Source organism: Bufo gargarizans, unplaced genomic scaffold (genome assembly GCF_014858855.1).
Source record: "Bufo gargarizans isolate SCDJY-AF-19 unplaced genomic scaffold, ASM1485885v1 original_scaffold_1872_pilon, whole genome shotgun sequence".
In the NCBI taxonomy this organism is placed as follows: Eukaryota; Metazoa; Chordata; class Amphibia; order Anura; family Bufonidae; genus Bufo; species Bufo gargarizans.
In genome coordinates, this window is record NW_025334553.1 from 65,364 (window position 1) to 72,211 (window position 6,848).

Sequence of the window (6,848 nt, forward strand, 5' to 3'; positions counted from 1 at the left end):
GTATTTTTCTATTCTTCCACAAGCTTCTGGGGCTTTTCAGCAGTTGCTAAAAAGCTTTTAAACAAATTTTTTTAGTTGATAGCGTCAGAAGACGCAGTATATTTGAATTCATATCAAATTCTTTTGCGCTTCATCAACCGTAATCAACGATTTTTATATTTTTTATTTATAATTTCCAAATTTTTTAAGAAAATAATGAATTCTTCATAAAATTAAAAAATTAAAACATAACATAACATAAACTATAAACTCTTATCCCGCTTATACAAGCATAAAATAAACCATAACATAAATCTTATTTGAACAAGGGATATCTAGCGAAAAAAACACATATATTATTCGAACACAAAGCCAGCACCCTTACAAGCTATCAACATGGCATCTTGTAACATCTGGAATTCTTCCATAGACACATCAACCTTCTCCATAAGGGTCCTTTTTAACCAAGGACCAACTTTATATTTTACAAAAAACTCCTCTGGATTCTCTTCATAAAGTATTAACACCTTATCCCTAGCTATTTGTAATGCTGGTCCCGGATACGTTAAAGCCAATATCGCTAAAGACCTCTGATATCCACCTGGTAACTGTAATTTTTTAGGTTTCTCCTGTCTTTTCTCCTCTAAGGACGACTCATCCTCTGTACTAGACATCTCCAAACCTAAGTCCTTTCCTGAAATTAATTTACTTCCACCTTTCCCTCCTACATTAGTATCCTGAGACATACCCTCTGCCTCCCGAACTATATTTCCAACTTTACTTTCTTCCACTTCACCTTTTCCTTCTGCATTAATACTCTGGGACATAACCTCTACCTCCAAAGTTGCATCTTCACCTTTATCTTCCTCCACCACTACCTTCTCCTTTTCTTTCCCTTTTCCCCTTCTGGGACAAGAACCATATAGATGCTGGTCACTTCCACACAGATTACAACTTTTCTTTTGAAAACAATCCTTGGCTTCATGACCGTCTAACTCACACTTGTAGCACCACTGACTGTCACAATTCTCTTTCTCATGCCAATATTTTTTACATTTTCTACAAAATGGTGGAATCCCATTAAAGAAAATATTTCCATTTACCGGTCCAATTCTGAAACGACTGGGGGGAAGAATATTCCTCCCATCCTTATCACACTTCAATTTTACCAAAAATTTCCACTTAGTGGTCCAGATACCATACTGGTTATAAATCTTCCCCGCATATGTTACATCTTCACAAAATCTGGATAAAAAGAAAGCAATTTCTTCTCCTGGCACATACGGGCTATACATTTGTACAATTAATAATCTTTCTCTTCTAGGGAAGTGAGAAAGAACTTCCACTCCTTCCAATACTGGGTCAGATTTATAAGCATTCAGTTTGCTCCAAAAAAAGTCACAATCCTCCTCAGAAACAAGGACAACATCATAGCACCCCCTCCTGGGGAATTCCAACATGGAAAGTACCTGGTGCTTTTGAATTTCTGCCAAGCCGAACAGGATCTGTTCCATCACGAAACTCAGGCCTTGCTCCATTTTTTGAGGGTCCTTCAAAACGAGCCGGATGGCATTCTTGATCCTCGCATATCCTGGAACTTCTCCGCTCCTTGGAAATTGCTCCTCTGTAGACGCCATCTCTTCCCAGGGACACACAGCCCTTCACCCACCAGGAAATCAGTGGGCAGGTAAGGTGATCGCTCCTCGTTGCTCGGGGACTAATCCGTCCCCCCAATAGCAGCAGGGGATCCAACCACAGCTATGAACTGTGGCCTTCACCCCAGGCCGAGGGTCCAGGTACCCCGAGCACCTCTGGCCAAGACCAAGGCAGCACCTCTCGATACTACACTTGATCTTAGCCAAAAGGCCGAGAAGCGTACGGATTAAAGTCTCGAAATACAGAATACACAGGGAACACCCACTGAGTCCTGAACCTGCAGCTCCACAGTGGACACCCACTATGCTATACAGCTGCTGTAAAATAGAGAATAAAAACCCACCAAACTCTGAACCTGTAGCCCCATAGAAAACATCTATCATTCTCCAAACTTACAAGAAGAAATCAGCCTACCTACAAAAAGATGATCAACAATTAGTCACAATATTGTCAATATGTGCATTTTTCTATTCTTCCACAAGCTTCTGGGGCTTTTCAACAGTTGCTAAAAAGCTTTTAAACAAATAGCAAAAGAGCTAAACTTCTAAAGACACAGAGTTTAGCTCCTCCGACCTCTTCTCCCCCAATCACCATTTATATCATGGAGACGACACACAACACAGACTTTTTATTTGATGAGAGAAGCTTCTTGGAGGAAATTCTTCATAAAGTTCTTGGTATTTCTAAGCAATGTTCCTCAGTGTTCTTCAAAGGAATGTTCTTACTGGGTTAAAGAACATCCTTAAAAGTTGATTAGGACCTAGAAGTATCAGGCCAAGACAAGGATTGTCTTATTATACAGTATTCCCTGATCACACAACAATGTCTGACACAACGCAGTCCTTCATGCTAATCCACAGAAATCATGGTCTTTCAAGTAGATTTGGGTTGATGAAGCTATGCAGATTTCTCTAATTAGCTGTACAAATGGGTGGAGCTATGTAGATTTCTCCAGCTTCCTTAGCAAAGGTCAAAATTAGACCCTTGTGTAAGTCTTCCGTGGCAGTGGTGGTGTCCTAGATCTTTTCCTGGTTGGGAAGCAGAGAGTCAAGCTGCAGACCCACATTGGCATTGAGTAGGCTTAGAAGTGATCAGAGATTGGTCGCTCTGACTCCCAGGGATCGGCCCTGCACTCAACAGCAGCAGCAATGAGTGATATTTGTTTGTGTGAGGAACATTCCCTCCAAAGGAGTACCAGCAAAGCCAAATAGAAATTTGCATAGCTCCACCCATGACCATTCTCAGCAATATGATCATTCTCTGTGATATGAACTGCCTGAACAATCCATGGCCTCTACAATCAATTCTTCTATTTGGAAAATTAGAAGGCATTTCCTTTGGCTACTTTCACGCTCATGTTTGGTGCGGATCCGTTTGTATTATCTTTAACATAGCCGAAACTGATCCCTCTTGAACACCATTGAAAGTCAATGGAGGACGGATCCGTTTTCGGTTGTGCCAGATTGTGTCATAGAAAACCGTTCCGTCCCCATTGACTTACATTGTGTGCTGGAATGGGTCCGTTGGACTGGGCTACTGAGATGGAGCAGAGAAACACAGAGATTAACCTGGAGGTGATCTTGGGCCTTTGGGTTGGAGTCATAAGCCACGATGTTTACAAAGCCTGAGGTGCAGATGTGGCAGGCGCAGCACTATGAAGTGCCTTTTGCACTGTGGCATTAGAAGAATTTTGATATCTCTGACTTTTTAGTCTAACCAGACTGTCTATTACTCTGTAATTCCTCTAGCGCCGTTCTATGGAAACAGTAGGTTTAAAGAGCACACCAAATGCTTGAAATAACTTCTTTATTAACTTCAACTTTTCTTCATATAACACTGCCGCCTTCGCAGCAGATAGTCCATGTACATAACACATGTTGAAAAGATATCACAAAATGGTGGTATGCATAAGATGGTGGTTCAACTGTTTAATCTTGTCATTCATCATAAACTGGTGGATATATTTCTCTCTTGAGTATCTGTACTCTCACTTTAAGTTATTTAAGCACCTTATGATCTCTCTGAGAGGTATATCTGAGGTCTAACTAATATTTCACATGCTCTACTTGGTTTGCAGTTTGCTCTATACACTGCTTATGATCTGGTATGAGCAGTTCGCATTTGTATGCAATTTTATATTGCAATATGGAATTTGAATTTGTGGTTTGGTGGAACTGTAAGTAAACATACATATAACCAGTTCAGTATACAGTTCTAATCACTATATTAACAGTAGGACCATTATATAACCGTTTTAAATACCTATTTTGGCCTCTTGCTTCAATAAAACACAGCTCTTAGTAGAGTGTGTGTCTGTTCAGCTCCTCTCTCTGGTGAATAATGATTCCAGCAGCTCCTGCTAGGGGATTTTCCCCACACAAGCTGTGTGTGAGGCTGACTATGATTGGTCAAAACTTCTAGGCTGTGTGAGGCTAGCTAGGATTGGTCAAGACTTCTGCTTAGCAACAACAGTTTAACTCTATGCTTTCTGTTGTGTCTTCTGTGTCATTGAGCTTACCTTACATTATATAACGACTCTTAAAGGCAAATTATCTTTTTCTGCTTCTGTGGACACAAAATATAACTATTATATGACATCCCAACATGAAGTCACTGTAAATAACTCTGCTTTTGTCTTTAACACACAAACATAGGAACTGTATTAAGGTTATTGGCAGGTCTAGCTGTATAAAATATAAGCTATGTTAGCAACCTAGGACAGGTCTTAGCTGGCCAGCTACACTCCCACCAAAATTACCTATAATTCTATGTTCTCAGTAGTAGGACTTAAACATGAATTTGAGGAATTTTCCATCATGTTCTCAACTCTCGAGTGTCTTTCATCACTCTCAAGTAGAACAACTAACTTCTGTATAGGACGTTCCAACTTGAGTGGAGTAGTGAGACTGTTTTCCTTTTTTGTCAAGTTTTGAGTCTCCTATTTGTCTCTCCCACCTTGGCAGTCAAATTTTCAGGTATGGCTTTATCCCATCCTAACTTCTGTCTCCATAATTCTTGCAGTATTTATCTTGCTTTGAGGATCACTGGGGCCAAGAATCCTAATAGATTATATATAGAAGCCGCTGCGGAAAGAATGGTACGTCTAGTTGCAACTTTCTCTTCAATAGATACTTCAAAGATGAACTTGTTATTCTCTACATTCCTTCCCAATCCAAGTTTGTTCTGAACTGGAAGATGATCATAATTGAAATCTACATTCTTCATTATTGATGCACGTTCAGAGTCACTGATGGATTCCAGTACCTCTCTGTTGTTTGAGATGAATTTATGTAGGCGCGCAGGTTTCCTCTTGCGCATAACTCTTGGCTTTCTTTCACTAGTTTGATTGCAGATTCTGTGGACTCTAGACTTATGAGACCATCATCTACATAAAAGTTTTTCTTAAGAAAATTTGCTGCTGATGGGCAAACCTTTTCATTCTGATTGGCCAGGTACTTCATACCATAATTGGCGTAACCTGGAGATGATGCTGCTCCAAACAAGTGTACTTTCATTCTGTATTCTGCTGGCTCTGAATCTGTATCTCCGTCCTCCCACCGTAGAAACCTCAGGAAGTCTCTATCTTCATTCTTGACATGAAACTGGTTGAACATCTTTTCGGGATATTTTCTGAATCTACAGAGTACTGCAAGCCGTACCCAAGAGATCCTAGTGACAAAACAAACGTGGAAATTGAACACACAGTAACAAAAAATAAGTGAATGTGTGCCATTACGGCCCAGACATTTGACCGGAATTATAAAAATTCCTCATCTTTTCTAGACCGAAGCCGAGCAAAGAGAGGTGTGTGCGACTGTGCGCTCAAAATGTGAGAAAGTGAAGTGCGTGCAAATGTGCCATCACTCAGTGGGCTCCCACCCCCAGTGAGTTCAGGCACCCCAGGGTCACCACTCCTGGGGCACTTCTGCACATCGGGCTTTCAAACATCTCAGCCCCTGGCTTAGATCCAACAGAGGCCTTGGTCACCTAGCGATAGAACCTTGAAACCCAAGCCATACATCCTAGGCTTGCTATGCAGTTCTCTGCTCTACATCCTAGCATGGCTCTGAATCTAAAAACAGATACTACGCTCGATCTTAACCAAAAGGCCGAGAAGCGTACGGATTAAAGTCTTGAAATACAGAATACACAGGGAACACCCACTGAGTCCTGAACCTGCAGCTCCACAGTGGACACCCACTATGCTATAGAGCTGCTGTAAAATAGAGAATAAAAACCCACCAAACTCTGAACCTGTAGCCCCATAGAAAACATCTATCATTCTCCAAACTTACAAGAAGAAATCAGCCTACCTACAAAAAGATGATCAACAATAAGTCACAATATTGTCAATATGTGCATTTTTCTATTCTTCCACAAGCTTCTGGGGCTTTTCAGCAGTTGCTAAAAAGCTTTTAAACAAATAGCAAAAGAGCTAAACTACTAAAGAGACAGAGTTTAGCTCCTCCGACCTCTTCTCCCCCAATCACCATTTATATCATGGAGACGACACACAACACAGACTTTTTATTTGATGAGAGAAGCTTCTTGGAGGAAATTCTTCATAAAGTTCTTGGTATTTCTAAGCAATGTTCCTCAGTGTTCTTCAAAGGAATGTTCTTACTGGGTTAAGGAACATCCTTAAAAGTTGATCAGGACCTAGAAGTATCAGGCCAAGACGAGGATTGTCTTATTATACAGTATTCCCTGATCACACAACAATGTCTGACACAACGCAGTCCTTCATGCTAATCCACAGAAATCATGGTCTTTCAAGTAGATTTGGGTTGATGAAGCTATGCAGATTTCTCTAATTAGCTGTACAAATGGGTGGAGCTATGTAGATTTCTCCAGCTTCCTTAGCAAAGGTCAAAATTAGACCCTTGTGTAAGTCTTCCGTGGCAGTGGTGGTGTCCTAGATCTTTTCCTGGTTGGGAAGCAGAGAGTCAAGCTGCAGACCCACATTGGCATTGAGTAGGCTTAGAAGTGATCAGAGATTGGTCGCTCTGACTCCCAGGGATCGGCCCTGCACTCAACAGCAGCAGCAATGAGTGATATTTGTTTGTGTGAGGAACATTCCCTCCAAAGGAGTACCAGCAAAGCCAAATAGAAATTTGCATAGCTCCACCCATGACCATTCTCAGCAATATAATCATTCTCTGTGATATGAACTGCCTGAACAATCCATGGCCTCTACAATCAATTCTTCTATT

General features: G+C 40.9%; 1 non-coding gene and 1 pseudogene across 1 annotated transcript; both read right to left on the bottom strand.

Annotated features, from left to right (window-relative positions):
• Positions 1-1,714: 1,714 nt before the first annotated feature.
• Positions 1,715-1,857, bottom strand: LOC122923764 (annotated as a pseudogene).
• Positions 1,858-6,020: 4,163 nt separating this feature from the next.
• LOC122923766 lies at positions 6,021-6,081 on the bottom strand. Its single transcript, XR_006387323.1, has one exon. It is a non-coding gene; the product is annotated as a U7 small nuclear RNA (small nuclear RNA).
• Positions 6,082-6,848: the final 767 nt, after the last annotated feature.